The 26,654-nt window shown below is 46.5% G+C and overlaps 1 long non-coding RNA gene across 1 annotated transcript in view; it reads right to left on the reverse strand.

Moving 5' to 3' along the window:
• LOC141417194 (uncharacterized) overlaps positions 1–24,153 on the reverse strand; it is a 35,990-nt gene extending 11,837 nt beyond the window's left edge. The window contains exon 1 of the long non-coding RNA XR_012441783.1: positions 23,974–24,153. This is a non-coding gene — a long non-coding RNA (uncharacterized lncRNA). The remainder of the gene's footprint in view (positions 1–23,973) is intronic.
• Positions 24,154–26,654: the final 2,501 nt, after the last annotated feature.

Genomic DNA, 26,654 nt, shown 5'->3' on the forward strand with positions numbered 1-26,654 from the left:
TGAGCACACCACGGCAGCTCTAGGTGACTAACAAGTGCCTGCCAGAGGCTGAAGAGCACCCCACTCAAGCCTTGTTCCACCCACAGCTGACCCCTGCCCTTTACTCTGGCCCCAGAGCCTCCCCAACACAGCCTAATCTTTGGAACAGGTGGGAGGCCTGAGCCCTGCTCTCAGCTTTCAAGCTGGGATCACAGCAAGGGGAAACTCATTACATGGGTTTTACGGGGTTTAAAGGGGTGTTAAAGAGTCCTGTGGGCCAAATTAAGAGTCCTCAACTTACAAGCTGAGTTATAAAGCAATCCAAGTCACAGTTAGACAGAGAGAAGGAGCCCAACACTTGGTCTAGTGTAGTCACAGTGAGAAAAAATGTGCACTCCAGGAAATTCCCAAACAGAGAAGAAATAACAGGTGCTGAAGGCTGGAATGCCAGCCTGGGGTCTAGAGACTGGACAATGACTAAGGGCTTGACTTTCCCTTTTGTCTCCATCAAGGTCAGGAAATGCAGGTACCACTCATTCATCATGAGGTAGCTAGCTCAATCAATAAAGGTATGTATACTATACCTTCATGCTGGGGGGTTTCACAGCTGTTCAAAAGCATGAACGGTGTCTGTAACAACTTACACAGAATGATCAACCAAAGGTAAAAAATAAACAGGGTAGCCAGGCACAGTAGTAGGTATCCTACAGTCCCAGCTACTGGGGAAACTGAGGCAGGAGACTGGGCAACATGCCAGGACCCCGTCTCAAATATAAAATAAGGCCAGGAGCCAGTGGATCACACCTTTATTCCTAGCAACTCAGGAGGCAGAGATCAGGAGGATTGCAGTTTGAAGCCAACCTTGGGCAAAAAGTTCCCGAGACTCTATCTTGAAACACCCTTCACAAAAAAGGGCTGGTAGAGCGGCTCAAGGTGGAAGCCTTGAGTTGAAGCCCCAGTACCACAAAAAATAACATAAAATAAGTAAATAAGATGTAGAAAGGTGTGGAGAGTAGACTATCATTATTTATCCAAACACACATATCATTTAGTTCAAACCACATGAAATTCCCACTTTTATAGATCAAATATAGATGACAGATAGGTAGATAGATAGATAGATAGATAGATAGATAGATAGATGATAGATAGATAGTGATTTCTGTGTTAGTATATATGGAGAATATCTTTTGACAGTTTACAAAAGGCACAGATAACCATAGTTTGCCCTGAAGATGTCCTATGGGGCTAGAAGTCAAGAAGGGGAGAAAAAGGAGACAGATACAGTGGCTCACACCCACTCAGGACACAGAGGCAGGAGGATTGTGGTTTGAGTATAGCCCAGGCAAAAAGTAGCAAGTTTCTATCTCAAAAACAAGCCAGGTACCGTGGTGCATGCCTGTGACCCCAGCTATTCTGGAGGCAGAGGTGTGAAGATTGAGGTTTGAGGCCAACTCAGGCAAAATTAAAGTGAGACCCTATCTGAAAAACAAAGTAAAAGCAAAAAAGACTGGGGCATTTCTCAAGTGACACCTAGTAAACTTGAGTCCCCAAATTCAAACCCCAGTACCACGAAGAAAAAACAGTGGGAGAAAGAGTTATTTTTCATGCATACCCTTCTATACTACTAGAATTTAGGTCTTTTGCCTACTTTTCATTTGAGAAAACTCATTTGTGATTGAGTTCTGGTTGCCTGCAGGAGTTGCTTGCTTGAAGTGCATGCTTTGGTTCTTCCTTCCTTTCCTGCCTCACTTTCTTACTTCCCTCCTGGCATCTCCTGGGATCATCTCCCTCATAACACCTTTCTTCCAACATTCATCTCTGTAGCTGCTTCTAGAAGAACCCAACCCAAGACAGGAGATCCATAGCCCTGTGTGAGGTGATAACCCAACCTCCTGCTGCCCTCCCGAGTCTGTGGCTCCATCAAAACTGACCCTCGTATTCCTGCAGACTCGCCAGGTGCCTGGCTCATAGTGCATTCTAAGTCATACCTATTCAACGAAAGGATTTTGAAGTGCAAAATTGCATTCTGTTAAACATAAATTTATGTTTTGATAGTTTGGTCTCTTCTTAAACTAACATGTGACATTTGATGTAGAGTAGTTTCTTTATGGGACAGCCATTTTTTCAGGTTCTGAACTAGAGACTGGAGACGTGACCTCTTTCTAACCTTCTGCCATCTTGCCTAGAGTTGGGATGAACCTGCTTTTCCTTTAGGTCTCATGAAGACATTTGATGTTGCTTTAGAAACTGGTCAGGTGTCTAGCAAACCTTTGTCTGCTTCCTGGACTACATTTCCCAGGCTTCCTTGCAATTAGGAGTGCCATGTGCCTGAGTTTTAGCCAATGGGGTCTGAGTAGCTCTGTACCACCTCCAACCCACAAACACCTCCTGTTTCCAACCCTCCATGCTTTTGTCTTCCGTGGCCTCACATCACCAAGTATTCATGTATTAAATATAACTGAGCACATCTTATAAGAAATCTAGATCCTTGAGTCACAGCTGCACATTGGCTAGAAGCAACGGTTTTAGATTTCCTTGTAAGAAATATTTTTCTGGTGTGTTTGAACACCCATACATTTCAGGGTTTGCTTCTTACAGCAGCTGTTATGACCCTAACTAATACTGAGGCCCAAGGCACTGACAAGAGTTAGTGTTCTCTGCCTGTCCTCTGCCATATGTAAAATGCACCAAGACCATGCCCAACGAATTTCTGATTTTCCCTATGAGAGCAAATCTTGAAATCAACTAGCAGGATATTTTTGATAGGGGAGAAGGGTAGAACCTTGCTCTCCTGTGCCCTGAGTCCATGCTTATCCTGCCTCCTTGGTGGTCCTATAGGCTCTTTAACTGGAAAGGAGTTGTCTAATTGGCAGTGCACAGACACCTGCTCTACACAAGAGCCTCGAGAAGAATGAGTAGAGTGGTTTTGTGAAAGTTCAAGAGCCTGGGTATTTTCTTCAGAACTCCCAGCACCTGTCCCTGTCCTCCTGTGGGTTCCTGTGCTGCTGGATGGGACCGAGGGTTAAAGGCAGAGACCGCATGAGTCTCTTAGACTGTTCTTCCTCCTGGAAAGCTCTGGAAACATCCTCTGAAGCTTCCACAAAACTCCAAGGGAAATAATAGAGCAGCCACCAGAAGGCTCTCGGGCTACTCTCCCCATCAGCCCAGCCACTGCTTCTTCAGAGGAGCCAGGAGTGTTGGAAAGGTTGTAACACCTTGCATCATGGCGTAACTCTTTGGTCTGTATTTTCCTTGTCATTATTCTCGAGTCACGGATCATGGTTGGAGACTGACTTCTGAACCTGCACCAAGCTGTCCTGACACAATGAGCCGTGGCCCTTTTTGAAGCAATGGCCTGGGTAGAGAGTGCTCTGTGAGTAGCTTCTCTGTGCCCACTTTTTTGTGCGTAAAATGGGACTGTAATTAGTATCTATGCTGTGGGCTCAGTGTGAAGCTGAAATGAGATAGTTGCAAATGCCTAGGACATTCCTGCACACAGCATTCTTACTACAGTGGTTTTGTGGAGTCCGAGGGCATAGTGGACCCCATCCTCACGGTTGGTAGCACTGTTCACAATTTTCTCCCCAGAATGGATACATGATAGTGGCCTGAAGATGAGTTTGGACCCTGGCCTGTGAATAAACTGCTCCCCTGGGAGCCCATCTGGGGCTTCTGCAATCTTTTGGGACCACAGATCAGCATCTGCTGGGCCTGCTGTGCGGACCCCCGACTCTGTGCTCAGGTTAGTTTTCACCACATGGAGACATGGGCCTTGGAAAAGACCCTTCTTCAAAACACCAAAGTGACCTTTGGGCTCACAGAGGCGGAGTCTGATGGGAAAAATCCCGCTAAGCAAAATGTAGCATTCCTCCAGGTTGAGGATCTGAGATCATTTCTACGCATCCCTGCTCTGCCAGTTAAGCAAGTCAAGTCTGTCACCCGTCTTCCTCAGTTTCCTCATCTATTGAATGGGGCTATTAAGAGTATTTACCTTGTGGGATCGTTGGGAAGACCGAGTGGGACAATGATGTAACTAGAACCCCTTTGCATGGAGAAAGCACTCCATATATCACCCCGCTCGACCAGGCAGGTAAAGGGCATTTGCACTGGGGTATTTATACATCAGTGTTGGGGGGGGTTGTTAATGTCTTGCCACTTCTAGTGTATTGTGAGAATGGGCAGAGCCAACTCCCCCAGACAAAGAAAGTCCTCAAGCTCAGACACAGATATGGGCATTCGGAGGCTGGGCCACCAGTTGACACTAACTTGATGGGGCCCAGTGCTCTGGGCCAGGTACTGCCACATCTGTTATGTCACCTGGGGCCATGATAAGAAACACAGGAAGAAGAAATTGAGACTAAAATGATCCAGCACAGACAAAAGAGACATGGGTTCTGGAACCAAGATGTCTGGCTCTGCCAATCTACCAGCCATGTGACCTTAGACAAGTCTACCTCACTCTGCCTCAGTTTCCTCATTTGTCAAAGGGGCAAATAATAGTCCCTGCCACATAGGGTGGCTGGAAGTATTCAGTAGGTATTCAAGGGGCTCAAAGTTGTTCCAGCTCACACCTCCCTGATGCTCCACAAAGCCAGCCCCGGATGATCCGGTTTCTGTCTCTCGTGAGCAGGTGGCTTCCTCTCCCTTTCCCTCTCCCTTTCTGAGACAGTCATCCTACCACCACTAATCAGGAGTCACTTCCCGCCTCTCCTCTGGAAACCAAACTTCCCATGACCCAGGACTGCAGAATCCTAGGCCTAACTGGGCTCTGTGCCCCACTGATCCTACTGGACACTTGATACCCATTTGGAGTTGATGGCATTTACTTCTCCATTTGTTGGAGTCCAGTTGCAGGCCAGTTCTGAGCAGCAGGCCACAGGGAGAACAAAGCCCCTCTGTTCCCCTAGCCATTCATGTCGACTTTTGTTTCAGCCTAAAATAACACCGTGCTAGAGGGTATTTTCTTAACACCATCAAACCCTGTGGAAAATGTGGTGGATTGTAGCTGTTTGGGGTCTCTGTCTGATAATGATGTCGTGATGTATAGATGAACTCTGCTCCTCCAGGGCCAGGGTGACCCTGGGATTAGGGCCGAACTTATCTCCCAAGACATCTCAGAGTGTCTGGGGTTCCCTTTCCCAATGCAGGCCCTGGGGGCCAAAGTTATGTTACGAGCTTATGAACAAAGTGGGCTATTTCTCAGCAGAGCTGGACTGGATTATGGCTGATCGTTCGGCCTGAACTGAGGATATCTGAGGATATCTGAGAATGTTGAAGAAAGGAAAGGGATTCCACAAACCCAAACAAACACAAACTTCAAGTGAGGGCACAAGCATCACATTTTAACAGACCAGCCTGGGTAACATGGGTCTCAAGAAGAGAGGGCTCCAGAATCAAAACCCTGGTCCAAGTCTCAGGCCAACCCGCCGGGCTGGGCTCTCAGCATCACCTCTTCACAACCCCACAAATCACTAAGGCTGCTTGATGCCAAACGGCTCTATTAAAAAAATTAAAAACTGACTTTGCCAAAGGACCTTTTTAACAAAAGTCTCAAACCCACCACTTTCTTTATTAAAGTTCACAGAAAATAAATATCAAATTTCTTTCAGCCTAAATTTTCTCTCCAACTATAATCTTAGAAACTGGAGAAGAAGGTGGTGGAGAAGAGGTAAGGTGGGAGGAGGGCCCTGTTGGGTAACTTTTCCCAAAACTTGCGCAGTAAAAATTGTGGCCCACGCTCTGCAAATTCACCTTCTTGTTTGCTTTCAAGAAATGACACAGAGCCCCACAAGCTGTTGAGAGCAACTCCAATTCTAGAAGTTCCTAAAAACGTAGCAGAAAACAAGATTTTTAAGCTTCCCTTTAATTACAGGCAAGTTTTCCCCTACTATTTAGCTCAGCTCAGTCATGAAATGGATTTGAATTTCCTTTCTGATTCATTCTTCACAAACCTCAATGTCGATTTTATCAGAAACAGATCTGACTCTCTCCTGGTGCGGCAGGGTCAGTCTCAGATCTGTGTCTTCATTAAAATTGCCTGTGTTTGGTTTGCTTAAGGAGAAATCATAACAGAGTGGGTTCGATTTCTTCTCTGACCTTTCCCTTGCCTTATTAGGGTAACTGGAGGCGACAAAAGTCACAAAACAATATTTTCCTAGGAGGGCCTCAAACCTTCAGTAGAAATTCACAGCACTGAAACCCGGCTGTTTTCTGGATCACAGAGCCCTGGCCACTGAGATATGTGACCAGCTACACCAAAGTTTGCTCCTTGTCATTGAAAGATACTCAGGTCCCTGGCTGAGAGAAACAATTTAAGAACCTTTCCTCCACCCCACGGACCTTGGCATTGAAGTCTCTTTTTCCCACTAATGTTCACTAAGCCACTTAAAAAGAAAGTGGAGGGGAACTGCAGAAATCTTTATAGATCGCCATCAAAACCTGACCACAAATGGTTCCAATTTGCTCCAGTGATTAAATCTATGTGAGTTTAAGGGTTTTCATTCGGGTCATTTGCTACTTTGGAATTTTGCTGCATGCCTTGCTAAGAAAATGAACTTATGAGTCGCCAGTGAGCACAAAGAAGGAAAAAAGGTTAACAAACAAATTTCAAGCAAGCTCAAGTAGGTATAGAAAACAGAGACTCTGAATTCTAAATACGGGTCAGGCGTGAGTGCAGGGGGGATTAGACCCATCTTCTTGCCTGGTACAGCTCCCCGAGGCCCAAGCTGGTTTGTCTTTTCAAAGCTGGCAGCTTGGGATCAAAGCAACAGCCACTGGTTTGTCAATATGTTAAGCTGGGTGTTTACACAAAAGTGTCAACTCGAGCTTTCTGCCACAAAGGGGCCCATACATTGGAAGATTAATTACTTCCAAAGCAGAGCTTGTGGGAAAATGCTGACTTCTCTGGGGGCTCAGCCTTTGGGGGGCATTTGCTTACCCTAGGCTGAGAGGTTCTGCTAGAGGAGAGAGTTGGGGGTCATCTCTGAGAAGTGGATCTAGGCCCATTTTGACCCTCGTCCTTCATTTGCAGTGCATGTGGCATCTTGGGATGTCCCCTTCCCTGGAAAATGTACAGATGGGACTCCAGGTGGTCAAAAGCCCCAGGAAGGCCATCTCTTCTCTTTCCCTCTTTCCTCTACTTCCACTGTGGGTCAATTTTCTGGGTCACTTCCTGCCGGCTCCTTCCTCTCTCCTCCACCAGCACAAGTACAGAATAAAGTGGAGGACTACAGAATCCATGGTGAAATTAACCTAAGCAAGCCATTTAATTTCAGACCCACTGTTCTCTATTAAATGGAGCAGAAAACATGCTGGTCCCATTTACAGCACAGCCCCATTAGAAGATTTAAAGGACAAGAAAGCTGTGATAATTGAAAGTCATAAGGTCAGGGTGATGGTGGCAGATTTCTACACCAGTGTTCTGATAGGACCTTGTTTGAGCAGACATTAAAATCTGCCTGAATATGGATTACACACACACACACACACACACACACACACGCCCCAAAAGCCAACAGAATATGATCCTCAGATAAAGTGCATTAAACCATTGGAAATGCTTGCTCTAAGCACAGGTTGCTGTTTAGTCTGAATTTCCAGCCTAGCATTTGCTAAAGGAACACTTCCATACTGGCAGTAGAGGATAATGTTGAATGGGTAGCATTCTAAGTGTTTTAAAGAATGTTAGAACTAACATGAAAGAAACATTCTATGGTTTCAATAGTGAATGCAAAACTAGGCATGTAAGGAGAAATGAGTTACTCTTAGAATTGCCTAAGTAATTGGATTGAGAAAAAGATGGGAGATCCCATAGCAGTGATCCATGAGTACTTGAGTCTGAGCACTCCCACCCCAGAGGTAGGAGAACCGGTCTTTCTCAAAGCCCCAGCTCCAGCTTTGGGCTCTAGAAGACAGTGGTTTCCTGTTCATTAGCTCATTTGTTAGAAGGGAAGATGGCTTGGCAGAGTGGTGGGCTGGCATTCAAGGCTTCCGTGTGGCTTTGAGGGTAGCCCCCAGGGTTCTAGAAACTTCTAACATGGAGGAGAACATACAGAGGAGTTTTTGAAGGAAATGCAAGGTGGGTGCAGGAGAAATTCTTCCAGCCCCTCTTCCAGGACCCCACATCCCTGCCTTCAGATGCCAGTGTGGACGTTTGTGCTAAACCTTCTCCAAAGAAGCCCACAGTCTCAACAAGGTCAAAAGGTTGTGTATGCTTTGAATCTCACTCTGGGCTCTCAAAGATTCCTCCCCCACTCCTCCCTTCCTGTTCAACAAATATTTACTCAAGTTCTACTATGGCCGGCCATTATTGTGGACACAGAGGACCCCCTGAGGAGGTCCCCATGAGATTCCTGCCTTCCAGAAGCTCACCATGGGGCAGGGGTGGTGGACACACATGCAAACCACATAGTGGAAGATATTGTCAAATGTGGAGAACTGAAAAAGGAGCCATGATAGACTCAGAGCCCCTGGATCAGACTTCCCTGGAGTGGAGTCTGAAGAAGCCATGCTCAGGAACCTGGGCCTGTGTTCCAGGCCGAGGGACTAGCAAGGTCAAAGACCTAGCCATGGGAAAAGCCAAGTTGCAAGTGTGACCGCGGGGCAGTGAAGGAAGGAGAATAAGGGAGGTGATGTCAGGGAGGTGGATGGAGCAGGTGACACCTTGCAAATAGTCCTAGCCAGGTAGGAGTTTGGATTTATTCCAGGGACACTGCAGATTCTAGAGGGGAAGGATGAGATTTGAGTGACATTTTAGAGCATCACTCTGGGCACCACATAGAAAGCCAGGTTATGTTCTTCCCAACCATTCTGGTCCCTTGTCAAACATGTGCTACCTTAAAGCTCTTGCTCTCACTTCCTCCTCCCAGAATGCACTTGTCCCAGAGCCACAAGATATGTCCTTCTCTCCTGCATGCCTGCCCTGGAATGTCCCTCCTTACTGCAGAGATTATCCCTGACACAGTGTCTAGAATTGGGAGGACAGAGCTCCCTGCCTTCCTCCTATTTTGTTCATCTGTGTAGCATTAGGAAGTATTACAACATTTATGGGTTTGTCTCCCCAAGTCAAGTGTCAGTGCTTCTGGCATGAAGTGACTACTCAGTCAGCTTTCATGGAATGAACTGAGTGACAAAGTAGACTCAGGCAGGTCAGGGTCCCAGTTGCTTATCATGTCAAACAGGCTTCACACCCCTCACTCTACAGGAGTCATACCCATTCTTCAATTTACTTATGTATTAATTGATTCACTCATGCATCATTAAGAAATATTTATTGAGCACTTTCTACATGCTAGGCATCTTGCCGGAATTAAGTAAGATAACATCAAAATAGCTAATTAATAGTTCATTTGTTAGATCTAGTAGACAGTGAGTAAAGGAATAGCATAGCACCCACTGTGATGCTGGTCTCCTGCACAGGTGATGCATGTAGGAGAGCAGCTGGCAGCTTCGTTCACATAGCCCAGAGAGGCTTTAGATCCAGGGCCAGGTGACATTGTCACTGCCTCCTGACTGTGCCAGTACCTCCACTTGCTACCTCTCCATGTCTATTCCCCTCCTTCCTTTGCCCTGCCCTATGCCCCATGAGGCAGACCCCATGCACCACACATCCAGGCTTTCGTGCTTGCTGGCTCCTGACTGGTCAAGGAAAGGAGAGGCCCTAATAAATTTCTAGAAGAGAAGAGAAGGGAATAGCTCTTCTATTCTCTCTCCTTGCTTTGGACTGTGTGTGGGGGCTGTGTGCCCATGCCCCTCCAAGGCTGCGACTCCTGGTGGACAGCACTGCTCCAAGCCTCCCACCCTTGTAGAGCTCTGACATGCTCCTGACCTGCCTGCCCTTTCAGGCCTAAAGATGGTAAGAGTGCCTTGCTATGTTTCCCTGATCATGCCCTAACCCTCCCCAAATGCATATCGCTTCTCAGGAGTCTTTAAGACCTCATAGCCATCTGGAATGAAATCTATTTCCTGTAAGGACACAGACCAGGAACCAACTATATCAATTAACATCTCATAAAATGACCAGGCATATTAAAAAACTAATTCATAGCTCTCACCTATAATCCCAGCTACTCAAGAGGTAGAGATAGGGAGCATCAAAGTTGAAAGCCAGCCCAGACAAAAAGTTAATGAGACTCCATCTCCATAAATGCCTGGTGTGGTGGTTCACACTGTAAATCTCAGCTACATGGGAAGCATAAGTAGGAGGATTGAGGTTTGAGGCCAGCCCCAGGCAAAAACATAAGACCTTATCCAAAATAAACTAAAACCAAAAAGGGCTGGGGGTGTGGCTCAAGTGGTAGTGCACTTGACTAGAAAGTTCAAGGCTCTGAGTTCAAACCCCAATAGCACCAAAAAATTTCATAAAAGTATATACAGATATAGACATACAAAACATATGGGGTTTTTTGTATCTACTCCCTATCTCTCTCTCCTGGAAGTTGGAAATCCTACCCCAGCTGAACTTTGGACATGACTTTGAAGAGTTATCTCCTCACCCACAATCTACCCTTACAGCCATGCCCCTCTCCCCCAACCAAGATTGCAGCCTTGTGACGCTACAGAAGGGCAGGCTGACATACATTCGTGAAGAACACTGCTGCACAGCTCTCTACAGAGCCTTCTGGAGGTGTCCACACCCTCATCGCCTGTATCACCCACCTATGGTGTCAGCTGGACCCACACCTTGGAACTAAATTGGTCAGTTTCCTTCCAGCTTACAGATTGCAATGTGTCCTCAGGCCTGCGAAGGAGGTGACCATAGGAAGGCTGGACAGTGGACTTGGGCAATGAACTGCTGACCCTTGGGGGAGCGTTCATTCCTCAGAATCCATACATTCAGTATTGGGAAGTGTTCTTTTGTTTGGGGGAGAGAATGAGAGTGAGGGAGAAAGGAGAGAGAGAGAGGGATGCAAACGAGAGCCAGCTGACTGAGTCCACAATTCTTGGCAGGAGGAGAATTGATAGAAGGGGAAGCCGTTTTCCCAATGGGCATGTTCCTCCAAGAGACACAGCCTTGGGAATGTCCACAGACGGTTTCTAAGGACCATTGCCAGCCAGCCAGGCCATCTCCATCACCCAGTTGGCTGCTCCCGCAAGCTTTGTTCTAAGGGGACAAGGAGCATGGAGCACAACACAGCAGAGTGCAGCTAGCATGGGAATTACAGGAGGATTGTCCGGGCAGCTCCTGGAGACCGAACACGTTGTTCAACAAGAAGAATGTCTGGCTTACTGTGTGGTTCAAGGTTACTCCACACCTCTCCTTTGTCTCCCATCTTGATCAGGTCTGCTATTGCAAAACAGAGCCGGTTATCAGTTTAATCTGTCCATGACATCTGATTAGAAATGAGACCAAACAAATCAGGTTGCTAAGCATAGCCGAGTGCCTGGAGCTCACTAGAGGGTTTGGGGTACCCAGCAACAGGCACAACCCAAAGACTCACAGCACAGCAATGTGTTGGGGGGAGCAATAGAGGCTTGGCTCTGCTGTCCAGGGTGGTCACAGTTTCAGGCAATTTCTTCACCTCTCCTATCAGTTAGGGCAATGTCCCAGGTCATAGCTAGGGAGGGAAACTTTGAAACAAAAAATAAATAAATAAAATGAGCCGGGCACTGGTGGCTCATGGCTGTAATCCTAGCTACTCAGGAGACAGACATCAGGAGGATCATGGTTCAAAACCAGCCTGGACAATTAGTTCTCACGAACTAATAATAATAATAAAAATGGGAGCCAGATGCAAGGGGAGCTCACCTGAGATACTGGGGACCACATGTTCTATTTACTGAGAGAAGACACAAGCCTCAGTGCAGAGCAGGGACAAACACATCAGTGAGACAGTGGCTCTTCGGGGCCCAGCTGGCCTCTGTCATCGAGCTACCTGTGCAGAAGTTTAAGCCACAATGTGGTTAAAGAGGTATGATCAGGGACTAGAGGTGTGGCTCAAGCGATAGAGTGCCTGCTTTGCAAGCATGAAGCACTGAGTTCAAACCCCTATCTCCCAAAAAAACAAACAAACAAAAGAGGTATGATCAGTAGCTGACTTTTCAGCTACTGAAAAGGACTTCAGGGACTGAAGGAGAGAAGGAAAACAAGGTTGAATGAGCACCTGGAGATTGGGTGTCAGCAGTCAGGTGGGTGTGAGGCTCTGAGGGAAGTGTTCACGCTGTGCCTAACACATCCTGAGTGCTGTGATGGGAAAAAAGTAACAAGCATAACTTACTGAGGCCACTGTGCCCCTTTCCATTTCATCTTTGGCATTTCTTAGCCTGGCACTAGAGAGGAATGGAAACCCTAGATCACTCCCTGACTTGGTTGCAAATTTTGTGTACCTTGTACATATGTGCACTTGTCTGATTTTTGCAACCCCTTTAAGGTTTTGAGGAACCAGACTTTAAGGAACATAAAAACGAGCGATTAGGAACCAGAGAAAACAGATGCTCTGGTCCGTGAAGGCTAGTTCTGCATCCATGTCAGCTGCTACTGAATTCCACTCCACACTGCCTGGCACAGAGGCGCTTCTCCACAGATGCTGGGGTGAAAATAAACGTGCAAGCACCAAACAGTGAGCCCCCAAGTAGTCTCTCCCTGTGGCCTAGCTGTCTTGGTGGCAGCAGCCACCATTTCTTCAACAACTTTCAGGGGCCATGCTCCTCACCTGTCAGTCCACCCCACCCTCCCAGTGACACAGCAAAGTTTGCTTCTATGCCCACTTCAAGACGAGGACACTGGCTGCATCAAGGTTAAATAACTCACCCACGCCACCCAGCTGGTAGGAGTAGCGCAGGACTTGGCACAGAGTCACCTGCTGCCCCAAACCATAATTATCTACAACAAAGGGGGACATATTTGGTCATTTTTATAGTGGACCCCTGAGTCCCAACCCTCAAACACTTGGATCTGATGCCCAGCCTGTCAGGGGGACAGCCCCAGATCAAGGCTTGTAGGAGAGGCCACTCCTCCTCCATCTGACCTGCCTCTTGCAGAGAAGACAGACTATCTTTAAAATCCCATGCTCACCTGGGTTGAGGGTTAGAACCCCACATTTTTCCAGATTGTTGCCCAGTTCTCCCAAAAGATGTCCCCTAGAAATCGTGACACCACAAATAACGCTGAAATTCCTAATTGAAACCACAAAGCAGGCCATGAATGTTGGTGCCCAGAACTGAGGGTGACGTTCTTCCAGCCATATGGGAAGCCACACTTGAACTTGCTGCTTGCCAACATGATGAGAACCCTCAGAAGCCGAAGACACAGGTGATTGCTTTATAATGAGGCAACAGCAAATTGACCACAGCAGAAGTGGGCATCCTTGCCATAGGAGTGACCAGTGAGAATCTGCAGCACTCCCCATCCCTCCACCCAACTCATTAACACCAAATTCTGCCCCAGTAGCTTAGAGATGGCACCTGGGTATAAACCAGGGCAAGGTGGGGGTGTCAGGAGGTGGTCTTTCCTGGTCCTGCCATCCAGGGGAAGGAACTTATCACAGCCCCTGCATGGCCTGGACACATACATTAATCCTTCTGGGATAACCAGTGATTAAGAGGGTGCCCAAAACCAAAGAAAGAACCAGGTTGTATAGATGAGCACTGTTTGTGCACACACGTGTAATCAATATACATATATATACATATTATTTGTGATTTATTAATATGATTTTGGGGAAAAAGCTCAGGTGACCCATATTTGACCCAGGATTTGAGAGGCAGCCTGCTTCATAGACTGGAGCCAGGTGTCTGGGCTTAACCTCTCTGTGCCTCAGTTTCTTCATATGTTACCAGGAGGAAATAATTCAGTGTAGAATCTGCTCAGGGAGCTGACACTGACCAGGCTGATAATATTTTAAATGGCTACAACAGTGCCTGGTATGACGAAGGGTTCTCTGAGTAATATTTGTTATTACTCTTTTATCGGTTTGATTGCTCGTAAAAATACTAAACTTAGGCTGAAACGGTGGTTTGAACATATATGTGCATGTGTGTGTGTGTGTGTGTGTGTGTGTGTGTGTGTGTAAAGCCAAGGTAGAAAGTGGGGTTCCTGGAAAGCTGGGGTGGTGGTGGACAAATGAAGGTGACTTGGGAACACTGACTATAAGCTGGTTTTGTCAGTCTGTCTTCCTGCGACTCCCTGCCCGCTGTGCCCACAATTCTGGCATAATTCTCCTAGAGCTGCAAGTTCCCATGTGACCACAAGCTCTCCAGGTGGCCTCCCAGCTGCAGCTGCTTGGAGACAAGGAGGGTGCCCCATTGTTCCCCAACAGTTCCCAGCTTATCTCTGCTCCACCTCAGCCAACTTATCTCTCCTGCCTCCTACCAGAAACCTAGAGGAATCTTCAGACTCGGTCATCTGATGCTGGATGGCAAGAGACTCATGGAAACCTCAGCCTTGTCCCATTACACCCACACCTCTGCCTTGAGATTTAGGCTCCAGTGCCCAGCAGGTAGCTGTGGAAACTCCGTGGGCCCATGGACCTGCTCAGCAGCTCTGCCCTGCTGGGGCCCCACCATCTACCCTCTGGGTCATATCACACCCTTAGAGAAGTGGCCTCAGTAGTGCTCTTGCACCCTTTATGGAAAGACAAGGACACTTCATGACTGCCTCTAGGCTCTTGCTGAAGTGAACTTCAGAAGAATCCTGTTTTGTATGGCAGTACCAAATGTCCTTGGAGGGGAACCAAGATTAACTTGCCTTCTCTTGAATTTGGTATGACAATCAACCAGGTTATGGCAAAGTTCCACTGCAGATGGAGAAATTCAAATTATCCCAGACTACCTCTGTGCTCCATCAAGCCCTTCTGATGCAAGAGCCAGCAACTGACCTCCTAGAACCCCAACTCTGCAGCAGGAGGTGGGCGCTCAGAGCGGTCCAGGTCCAGGCAATCTGACAGGTGTGGCCCAGCTTTCCTCACCTGCCTCCCAACTGAGGCCCCTGCACTAAGGAAGGGAGAGATGGAGAGTTTTAGGGGGACTGGGAGAGAGGGGAGAAATCCCATTCCTTGAGGGCAGCTGAAAAGAAGAAAAAGTCCTGGACAGAAGGTGGCGAGGTCTTAGCTAGAGTAAGCAACACACTATGGAGGTAGCACAGGAATCAACGAACACATCAAGGAAGAGGAGAGAGGCTCCAACAAGGGGGAGCTTACATCTTGCTGAAATAAATACAATTTATGATACGGGTGACTATCAAATGATCATGGAAAATGGTCATTTCTATAAACAATCCTGGGAAGATGATTTAACTCTTTGTTGGGAAGAATAAAATTAAATATTAGCTACACCGTACTCATATGTACAAAAATAAATTTCAGGTGGATTAAATCTAACACTTTAAAAATATATATGAACCTTGTGTTATGTGAAATACACCAGTCACAACAGGACAATTGCTTTGTGACTCCACTTACAGGGGGTCTCCAGCATAATTACTTTCATAAAGTCGGAAAATAGCATGGTGGTAGCCAGGAGTCAGGGAGAGGAGGAGAGTTATTATTTAGTGGGGACAGATGTAAAAGTTCTGGAGATGGAGGGAGGTGATGGATGCCCAGCAGTGTGCATGCACTCAGTGCTGTTGAATGACACACCCAAAAACAGTTGGGATGGCAAATGTTGTAGTATATATTTTACCGCAATGAAAATAATAACTTTTAAAGGCCATGTTTTTAAAAATTATACAAGCACTCATGAATTACATGAGAAAATAGATTTCATAATATTAGGGTGGGAAGGGCTCTTTGTCTTTTTAAACATTTTCCGTAAAGGAAAATGTTGACAGAGTTAAAGTCACATCTGTGTTAGGATTGACAGGGTGAGTCTCAGCTACTCAGGAGGCTGAGGCAAGAGAATTACCTAAACCCAAGAGCTCCTAGCCAGCCTGGGCTACACAGAAAAGGAAGGGAAGGGAAGAGGAGGGGAAGGGAGGGGGAGGGAGTGAGAGGGGAGGTGTGGGGAGGCAAAAGACTGACGAGGAATTTTTAATGACAGCCCAGAGAGGAACAAGAGCATAAGGACAGTGTCCTGCTAGGGTCGCAGGGCTCCAGTCCACTGCTTTCTACACCTCTGTCATTCCTTTGGCACCTTCACAATTTTACCTTTCATTTAACATCTATTTTATTATTTGCCTATTTTTTCTTTGAACTCTCAGTCAATGAATTGAGCTATATTTTGTGCCATGCAATGGTCCCACTTTCAGCCCACGTGTATACCCAATTCTCACCTCTGCCTTCAACACAGATCTCCTCCATCTTCCCCCAAAGTGCTGCCTTTTGCAGCCATCACCTCTGCTCATCCCAGGGCTAAAGCAACCTACTCACTGTTGCTACAATTTGACACTTCTTTTCCTTTTCCTTGTCCTTTTCTTTTTCTTTTTAATGCAGTGCCAGGGATCAAACCCAGGGCCTCACGTAGGCTAAAGCAAGCCCTCTGTCACTGAGCTCCATTCATTTTGAACCCTTTATTTTGAGATAGGGTCTCTCTCACTATGTAGTCTAGGCTAAACTCAAACTTGTGATCCTCCTGCCTCAGCCTCCGGAGTAGCTGGGATTACACACCACTTTGCCATCTGTGGAAAGAAAGAATGGATTCAAATTGGCCCTTAAAGCCTGTGGAAATGACTCTGGGGTTTTCTTTATAGGGGTTCTGATCCCATTCATGAGGATTCTGTGTTCATGACAAAATCATCCCTCCCAAATCTCCACTCCTAGTACCAGCACCTTAGGAAATTAGGGTTCCAGCATAAGAATTGGGGATGGTGCAGAACTAGTCCAAAGAGGTGCCTTTTCTAAGAAGGTCATATCAATGGAATTAAAGTATGTGTCTGATTTTTTTGCATTTAAGTGCATTTTTTTTGCAGTTGCTTCTGAAATCCATCCGTGTTAATTATGCACCTTAATATTTTGTTCCTTTTTATTCTTTAGTGGTTCTCCATTGTATGGATATGCACTAGTTTCTTTCTCTACCTGCTGATGAACTTTTAGGTGGTGTAGGTGGGGGCTATCACGAATAACTCAGCTACAAATATTTGCATGTAAGTCCTTGTGTTGGCATGTTTTCACTTCTATTGGGTACATATACTTAGGTGTGGCATTGACAGGTCATGTGGTACATAAATGTTTTAAACTAATTTTTACTTAAGATAACTTTACTTAGAAAGAAAACTTCACATACTACTATAACAAGAAGGCAGTATTATTTGCTATAAATAAAAGCTCACCCTCATAACAAACCCACAAACACTTAAATACACATGATAGCATGTGTACTGCATGCAAAGTCCCAGGGACTTTGAGCCTTAAGTTAGTTCCAGGAACTCTCTCTGCTAACAGGAGAGATTAGCAGGCGTTAGAGAGGTGTCACTCTTTGAGAAAGGCAGAGCCTCTGTGATTCAATGTCACGGTTTTACTCACAGTTCTGGCCCTTCCAGGCCCATATAACCTTTTTATTTTCTTTCTTCTTTCTCTTTTTATCTTTTCTTTATTTTTAATTTAATTTAGTTAATTTATTTATTTTGCAGTACTGGGGATTGAACGCCCAGAGCCTCATACTTGCTAGGCAAGTGCTCTACAACTTGAACCATGTATCCAGTCCTCTTGTTTTTATTTTCTTTTTGAGATAAGGTCTCACTAACTTTGCTCAGACTGGCCTTGAACTCTTGATCCTCCTTCCTCTTCCTCCCCAGTAACTGGGATTATAGACACGTACTAGCATACTGGCTCTACTATTGAACCAAAACTCATAAAGCAATTTCTGCAGACATATTAATGCCCAACAGTTATTAGCTCACTCATTAGCAAATACTCAGAGCCACTTTTTATGAGAGGTGAAGAAGCTACAAAAAGCGCACTTGGCTGTTTCTAACAAGAATGAAGCTTTTGATCTAACTAGGTGATATTGCAAGTCACCCCGCTGCCCAGTCAGAAGCCACAGTCAGAGCTGAGTCTGCTCTTGAGGTTTCTGGGCTTGTCTGCCTCACCCAAAGGCTCAAGTTCGAGCCCAGAGCATCCAGGACCTGGCACTGCCCAGAGTCATGGATCTGGAATGGTTCTGCACTGCCCCCCAATTCTTACATTGAAACTCTAACTCTCTAAGGTACCAGAGGTGGACATTTGTGGGGGAGGGCAGTGATTGGACCACAAAGGCAGAGCCCTCATGAATGGGATTAGGGCCCCTATAAAGGAGACCCCAGGGTCATTTCCAAAGAATTTAGGGGCCAATTTGAATCTGTTCTTTCTTACCCAGAGATAGCATTTTTTATATAGCAAAATAATAATTATAATAAATTGAAATTCATGAATGAGAAAGAGAGAGAAGCTATAGACAACTCACTCTTCCTCCACGTCAGGATGCAAGGAAAAAATGGCCCTCTATGAATAGACCTGGGCAAAGTCAGTCTCCAGGCACCAATCTTGAATTTCCCAGCTCCCAGCACTGTGAGACATAAGCATTTGTGTTCAAGCTGCTTGGCCTGCGGCACTTGTTACAGCAGCCTTCATGGACTAAGACTCAGATTCCTCCCCATGAGAGGGGAATGACAATAGAACCTGCTCATGAACCGTGAGGGTACACAGGAAGAACTGTGAGACATCAGCAAAAAGGCACTTGGGAAGTTCCCTCAATGAGTGCCAGCACCATCACTGCTGCTGTTGTCATCATAACAATGTATACAATGCTGGACACAAGGTACTTTCTGGACAAAGGGCATCGGGAGTCACTCTGTCAACAAGTGGTTCTTGGCAAATCACCACCATACACCTGGCACCCTAAGGCTGTGGTTGCTCAGTGATGTGAGGAAAAGAAAAAACAGGACTGGTCCTTTTGTCATAGCATTTGTACTCAGTGAGAGACAGAATCCAAGCAGGAAAAAAAGAGAAGAGTAAGAAAACATTGGCTCCGATCTTACATAGGAAGATGACACGCTAGAACAACTCTCTCCCCAAGAAATTGGGGATACCGGGTTGGCCAGCAAGGGACTCTCTGAAGATCTATGAAACTGACACCTAAATGATAATGAAGAGTCCTTGAAAAGATGAGGAGGTGCTGAGGGAAGGAGGACAAAACCATGGTAAGCGTGTGCAAAGGTCCTGGGTTAGCGGAGCTGAGGGACAGAATGGGCCATAGGTGAGAGATGAGAGAAAGCCTGGAAAAGTCTGTTTTTCCTTCTGGTTGGGACAGAAATATCTTCCTGCATGTGTTTTAAGCCAGAGAAAGGTGTGACTGGATTTGAGTCACAGAAAGATCACCTTGTCTGCTAGGTAGAAGGTAAAGCAGGGGGTCACAGCAGGAGCCGGGAGCCCGATTTGGAAGCTGTTGCAAGAATCCAGGCAAGAAGCATGAATGGCTCAGACTTGGTTGGACACAGCACAGGTAGTAAGAAGAGGTCCTCCACCCAGGGTGCACATTGAAATCAAAGGTACAGACTCGTGGGTGAATCAGATGCAGAATGTGAAGACATGAGGGCATTGGGATGAGTCCTTGGTTATTTGCTCCCAGAAACTGCCAGACACCCTTGCCACTTGCCAAGATGGATAACAAGGAGAGAGGAGCAGGTAGTTCTGGAGCATATTAAGGTTGACACGTCTGTTGGACAGTTGCAGAATAAAGAGGGTGGAGTCCATGCCCTGGGGAAAGATCCAGGCTGGACATTGGAATTTCAGATAAAAATGTAGTGTATTCTTAAACTATGTACAGGTGATACCACCTGGGGAGTAAGAGAGCAGTTAGGTAGCAGGGGTCCAACTCTTGACCACTCAGTGACCCAGCACAGCAACATCTCTAAGGAACAGGTACACCATATTCCCCTTTTGGCAATTACCAGTGCACCCCTGTCCACTACATGTTCCTGATAAGTCCTGCAGCCAGCAAAGAAGCCTGTAATCCTATCTACTCAGGAAGCAGAGATCAGGAGGATTGCTGTTTGAAGCCAGCCCTGGCAAGTAGTTCGCAAGGGCCTATCTTGAAAAAACTAATCACAAAAAAAGGGTTAGTGGAGTAGTGCAAGGTGTAGGCCCTGAGTTCCGCAAAATAAATAAATAAATAAATAAAAAAGAAACCTGCTAAAGCCTGTCTCACTGAGGACTTCTCATGGAAATGTTTTACATGTAAAGCTGACCAAAATGCCACAGAGCTCCAAGCAGATCAAAAATAGTTTCTGCCTGGTAGCGAGGGGGTGGGGGGGAAAGAGAGGAGGCGAGGAAGTAAGGGAGGGGGCGGGGAGAAGGGCAGAGAAATGACCCAAACATTGTGTGCACATATGATTAAAAAAAAAATAAGAAATAAAAAAAAGAATTCAGTGAAGTCTTCGAGAATGAGTACATTCAGCATGCCAGAGGTCGAGAATGTCCAGGACAGGGCTCGGCAGACTTCTTCCTGGAGGACCAGGGAGCACATAGTTTAGGTTTTGTGGGCCTTTTGGTAACTGTCGCAAGGACTCACTTCTGCCACTGCAGCACAACAGCAGCTGTGAAAAATATGCAAATGAGTGGGCACAGCCATGTTCCAATAATATCCCTTTCCTCAATCAGGCAGCAGGCCAGATGTGGCCCCTGGGCCACATTGTTCATTGACGTCACTCTCTGATGAAGGATAAGGCTATCTGAAGGAGGCAAAAGGCAGGGAGAGGTGTGATGCAGAAAAGAGCAAAGGGCATGGGGGGCTACCCGGGAAGGGTAGTGGAGGTATGCACTGCCCCTGAGAGTGAGTCATCTCAGCAACCCGGGAGAGAGGAAGGAAGGTTCCAGTACATGTTCCACAGATTCAGATATTAACCAGGTTCCCCAAGTGGGACCCTAACCCCTGTCATCTGCTGCTAAGCCCATGCTCTCTCCCACGCTGCAAGGTGCTGGCCATGTGGGAGGGGATCAGAGTCAGGTGTTGGCCTCCCTCCTGGACAAGCCTTACTTAGAGGCCACCTCAGCCCTCTGTCCCTCACCTGGCCTGGGAACCAGATCCCATGGCTGTCCTAGCCCTTGGCTGCCTGCCGGCCTGCACCTCCACCTTCACGCACATCCCTGTCAGATGAAAGGAGAAAGCAGCCTGGCAGACGAGCAGATCCGTGAATTAACAAATGCCAGTGCCTGCGGTGCCCGGGATAGCAAAAGATCCGAGGCAACACTGGTATTTATTTATCTCCTGTTCTCTTTTAGATCTAGCAATGTGACAATAACATATGTCACTGTCAGCCCAGGCCCTGCTGGCAACACCTTGAAAACTACGTCGAAGTTCAGAAAATAAACAGCAGTCACTGTGATTCCAGTGATAAAATACTGGTGTAAGGAGAGTCTCCCGGGATCCATAATCTGGGATTGTCAGGGGATAAACATCATCTGTCGTTTTGATAAAAGATGTCAGCTACCCTTCCGGGTTGAAAACAGAAAGAGAGACTTCTGATTACGAGGCCGGTTGTGTATCACCAAGTCTGTTGAAAGAATCCATGTGTGCAATAAATGTCCTTAAAATTTCTTTATCAGAAAAAAAAAACTCAACCAAATCAAGAGTTACCAAAGTACACAGCTCTACAGTGCTTTGCTTTGCTCCGAGAGCTTGCTTGGTAAGGGCTGGTGTTTCCTGATTGCATTTCAGTTCAAAAAGCTTTCAAAGACGGCTTCAGAATCAGCAATTATTATTTTTTTAAAGGCTTAGGACTAATTAGCCTCATGAAAGATTGTTCTGCTATTTGTGGTCTGCAGTTGTTCTCTGACTTGTTTTGCCTTAAAAAAATGGTGCAATTGCTTTTTTTCCTCCTCAATTGAAATTCAACAGGGGGAAAAAATAGCCCAATTAGGAGTCATCAGTGGAATTCCTCACACATAATAAGCCCTAAAGAAATAAATATTTATTGAATGAGTGAATGAGTGACTGAATATTAAACAGCTTCCCAGATTGGGACAGATTAAAGACCCAAAATAAGAAGTGAAATAGTCATCAAGACCTGTTGATCAAGCTGAGATAGAGGTCACATTTCCTTCACACTGATCAAACTCAGTTGAGCTCCAGGACACCGTGAAAGGTCATTCATTCACTCACAAACATTCATGGTCTGCTCTGTACAGCAGGAAGCAGGAGGCCACAGTTCCTGACCTGCTGGAGCCAATATTCTAGTTGGACAAGGTGGGGGACAAAACGTAAGGACACAAACTAAGGAATGAATTTAGGTTCAACTAACCACTGCATTCAAGGTTAACTGGAGCTGGTCTTCTCAGGTTGGAGGGAGCCGGGAGGTCTCTCTATGCAGGTGACATTCACTCTGAAGTTCTGAGGAATAAGAATGTCCCAGTCATGTGAAATCACCAAGACCATGGGATGTGAACACAGTATTACTCAGCATGGATTAGTTTCCTGTGGCTACTGGAAACGACCACACACGTGGTGACTTAAAACAACAGAAATTTATTCTCCTACAGTTTTGGAAGCCAGAAGTTTAAAGCTAGTGTCACTAGGCTGAGATTAAGGTTATCAGCAAGGCTCACACTGCCTCAAGGCTTTAGGGGAGAATCTCTGCCTGGTCTCCTGTAGCTTTGGTGGCTGCTAGGGCTCCTTAGCTTGTAGTTGCATCCCTCTAACCTCTGCCTTCACCTGTACCCTGCCTTCTCTGTGCATGCCTGTGAGTGTGTGTGTACACCCTGCTGCCTTGTTGGTTTTCTACTAGCCATGTTGCTCATAAAAACAACAACAAAAAAAACTTGAGTGACAAAAGCCAGCTTGAGTCCTGCATTAACAGGAGATGAGAACTATTGAATGAGGTCATTGCTACGAACTCTGGACAAAGTGGCAGCCCTGCCTGGCACTGCCAAGGGGGTCTGTCACAGAGTCCGGAGGTGGGGGATAGCCTCCTCTTTCCTCTGGATGCATATCTAATTCTGGCCAAGGTGAGTACCAGCTGCCCGCCCCAGTCTGGCCTAAAAGCCATCTATCTTCATGAGATGCAATTTCATAAATTCAAACAGGGCCCGTTTCCGACGTCATTTATTCATCTTAACAGGTTAATCAGAGTGCACGAGCCCAATTTGTCACTGTGCTGTTTGCTCTCACTGGCTGCTCTAATTGTATAAATAGGCCTGAGGTTTGATAGGACTTCTAACACCAGCAATACATAAATGGTCCACTTATGGAGTGTACTGTAGCTATTTTGAAACAGGGAGTGTTCCCTGAAGCTGGCAGCTCCTGCTCACTCAGTAGCCTGCTGTCATTTGGATGGTGAGACTTTGGGTTTGCTCCTCAAACCTACAGCCTGGACGGTGGCAAACAGGAAGGGACCCGGGATGACAAGGAGGAAGGAAGGATGCTGCAAAAGGCAGCTGTTCCTGACTTTGGTCTAATTCCAGAAAGCACCAAATTGTGTCTCCTCCCAGCCCTTGTCTCTCTTTGGGACTGGGCAGAAGGGCAAATGTCCAGACTGGGGTTCTTGCAAGCTGGCCAGCTCTGAGGTCCTGTACTCCTCTGCCAAGTTCTCATCTAAGCTGTGTTCAGTGTCTGATGGATGCAGAGGTGCAGCAAGGATGGGATGCTGAGGTGTGGAACACAGGTGGCGGAGGGGAGGACAGTGAACCGCAACGAATGTGCCCGCCCCCTGGTCTGCAAGTGGAGGGAGGGTGAGTGCAAGGCTTTGAGGGTTCCTTTTTTTAATCTCTTCTGCATTCCCGCCTCGTAGATCTAAACCTTGTGTCTCCTCTTCCTCCATGTTCACATTTCAACCTATAAATTTCATTTTAATAAAGGAGGTGTCTGCCATGAGATAAAACATTTTTGAAAACGGAAAACTTCTGTCCCCACCCCACCCCTGTCCTTCAGGTGTTTCCTCTGCCTTGGGTGTGCTGGAAAGAAATGCAGCACGCCACTAGGCCTTCAAATTTTCCTCCACAGGAATAAAAGGCGACAGGCGAGAGAACCTTGCTGAACTTGGGGCTGGGGTGGGATAAGAGGAAAGGCCTGTGCCTGGGAGAAGAGCTCACCCCAGCTCTCCTCTCATCCCCCACCTGAAACCAGTCAAGTCATAAGTGCTCCACCCACCTGTCAGGCGAGGCTGCAGAAGTGGCCTTGATGTCACACTGCTTGTGATCTTCTAGGGCTTCAGTTACAGCTGCACCAGAATTGTGCACATGGCCCTGTACACAGCTGCCTTCCTACCTTCCCACTCTCGCTGGGAATTTCCATGTCCCCCTGATGCTTCCTTGTCCAGGGCACAGGCTCCTGAGCCACAGCCCTGTCTAGCACGTCCAGGAAGCTAGTGACCAAGTCCTCGGCCCCATGCCACGCCACTCCCTCCAGTGGAAATCACCCCTCAAAGCACTTGATTTAGGATTTAACTTCAGTTGCACACGGTGGATTCTCTTGTAGTGCTGGCTGTCCACCCCCAGGTGCGTGAAGCCTGTCACAAATCACGCAGATCTCAGGTGTGTCCAATGAGGCCTCAGGCACATACCAGCTGGTCACTGCATTGTCCCATTGCCAAAATCTCTTAAATGGGTCTCCAGCATGGTGCTTCTTATCTGGTCCCTGCCACACCCTCACCTGGCTTTACCTGTCACTGTCACATCTCCATGGGCAAATGTTTTTGTTTTAAGGGTTAGATTTTTATTTGAGTTGGTAGTAGAAAATAAATTGCTTTTTAAAATTATAATAAGGACACAAAGCTATCTTTTCAATAAGATATCCTGGGCTGGTGGAGTGGTTCAAACCGTAGAGCGCCTGCCTAGAAAGTGTGAGGCCGTGAGTTCAAACACAGGACCACAAAAAATAAATAAATAAACTAAACCTATCTAAATACAGGAATAAGTTCTGTTACATTTTAGGAAGGTAAATAACAGCCAGAGATGGCGTGAAACCCAGCTCTGAAATTGGCTAGGTGTGTGACCTCTGGTAGGTCCCTCAACTTCTCTGCCCCTCCCAAGGATGCAGGGTGACACTGCTGAGACTGCACGGGGACAGTGCCTCACAACATTGCTGTCCTGTACTCAGTTACTCCAGACCATCATACTTAGCTCCCCATGCCTCCTGGAGCAAAGGTCCTCTCTCTCTCTCTCTCTCTCTCTCTCTCTCTCTCTCTCTCTCTCTCTTTCTCTCTCTTATTTATTTATTGGCAGTACTAGGGTTTGAACTCAGAGCTTCACACTTGCTAGGCATGTGCTCTACCATTTGGACTGTGACCCCCAGCCCTTTTTGCTTTAGGGATTTTTCAAACAGGGTTTCACATTTATGCCAAAGTCAGCCTGGACAGGAATCCCCCTATTTATGCCTCCCACGTAGCTTGGAAGGCAGTGCATACTACCACACCCAGCCTTTTATTTTGTCCAGGCTTCAAAGTGGGATCTTCTTGATCTCCACCTCCTGAATTGCTAGGATTACAGGTGTGAACCGCTGCACCCAGCTCAGAAGTGGTGTTTCTTAAAGCTGAGCCAGGTCTTTTTCTTCTCCTGGTGTACTCTCCCCACTGCCCACAGATTGGAATCTGAACCTCTCACAGTGGCTCCCCGAGGGCTACAGTGATCAGTCTCTACTCAGTTTCTGTAGCTTCTTCTCCTGCCCTTTGCCATCGACATTTCTCAATGCTGCAATGCCAAACTTGCTCCTGCACCACCAAACCACCTCCTTGGCTCATGCCTCTATGCATTTGCCCATGCCGTGCTCTCTGCCAGATGAACCTCTCCCTCATCTTGTCCATTGGGCAAATCCTCGTGTTTCAGCTTGTTCAACAGAACTTCCTCCAGCATAAACTGAAACGGTGGAACTCACCAACAGTGGCTCTGTATAAACAAAGCTTAGTTATTTATTACTAAAGTTTATTTAAAAAAAAAAAACATGAACAAAACCAGGCAGAGTGGTACATACCTGTAATCCTCAGTGCTCAGGACACTGAGGCAGGAGGATCATGAGTTCCAGGCCAGCCTGGGCTACATAGTGAGAACAAGAAAGAAAGAGAGAGAGAGGAAGGAAGGAAGGAAGGAAGGAAGGAAGGAAGGAAAGAAAGAAAGAAGGAAGGAAGGAAGGGAAAATCACGAGAGTAGCTCAAATTAATAGTGCAAAAGGCCTTGATTTATATTTGGAAATTGAAAGTAGCTATTCCAAAATACACAGGTCTGATGTTTCATAACATCTAAGCGATCAGTACAACTTTGAGCTTATGTTAAGAACTAAGGAAGAACAACTCTTGTTTGTTACCAATACAACAGTAACAGTATCCCCTACCTATTTGATATCGACAGCCAGATTATTTAGAAAGGCCATTCTGTGAACACATCAGAGAGGTTCATTCAATTTCTTGAGAAACTCTCAATACCCATCTTTTGGTGGCACAGGTACCATGTCAACACCTCTGTTTGCCAACTACTTGGTCTTGGCAGACAGGTGTTCTATGAAACCCAGCTTTGAGAGCCCTTCCAAGTATCTCCAACCTCACTTTCATCGTGTGACAACCACAGAGGCTGGAGACAAAAGAGATCTGTGTGGGCCTGGACATTGGTCTACCAAACATTTGTACTTTGGGGGTTCCCCCATAGTGTGCCTGAAGTGCCTCGTACTCCCCTTTCTGGTCCTGGTCCCCTACTCCTTTCTTCTCTCCAACTCCATCTCCCCACATGCACACTAACACACAGACAGGCTCATCTCTTTCCTCCTCTCTCCTATTTCCATTTTCAGACCCTAAATGTTGAAAATGGTGGTTCTCATTGGTAATATCCAGCAGGAATGGCAAA

This window comes from Castor canadensis, chromosome 15 (genome assembly GCF_047511655.1).
Source record: "Castor canadensis chromosome 15, mCasCan1.hap1v2, whole genome shotgun sequence".
Taxonomy (NCBI): domain Eukaryota; kingdom Metazoa; phylum Chordata; class Mammalia; order Rodentia; family Castoridae; genus Castor; species Castor canadensis.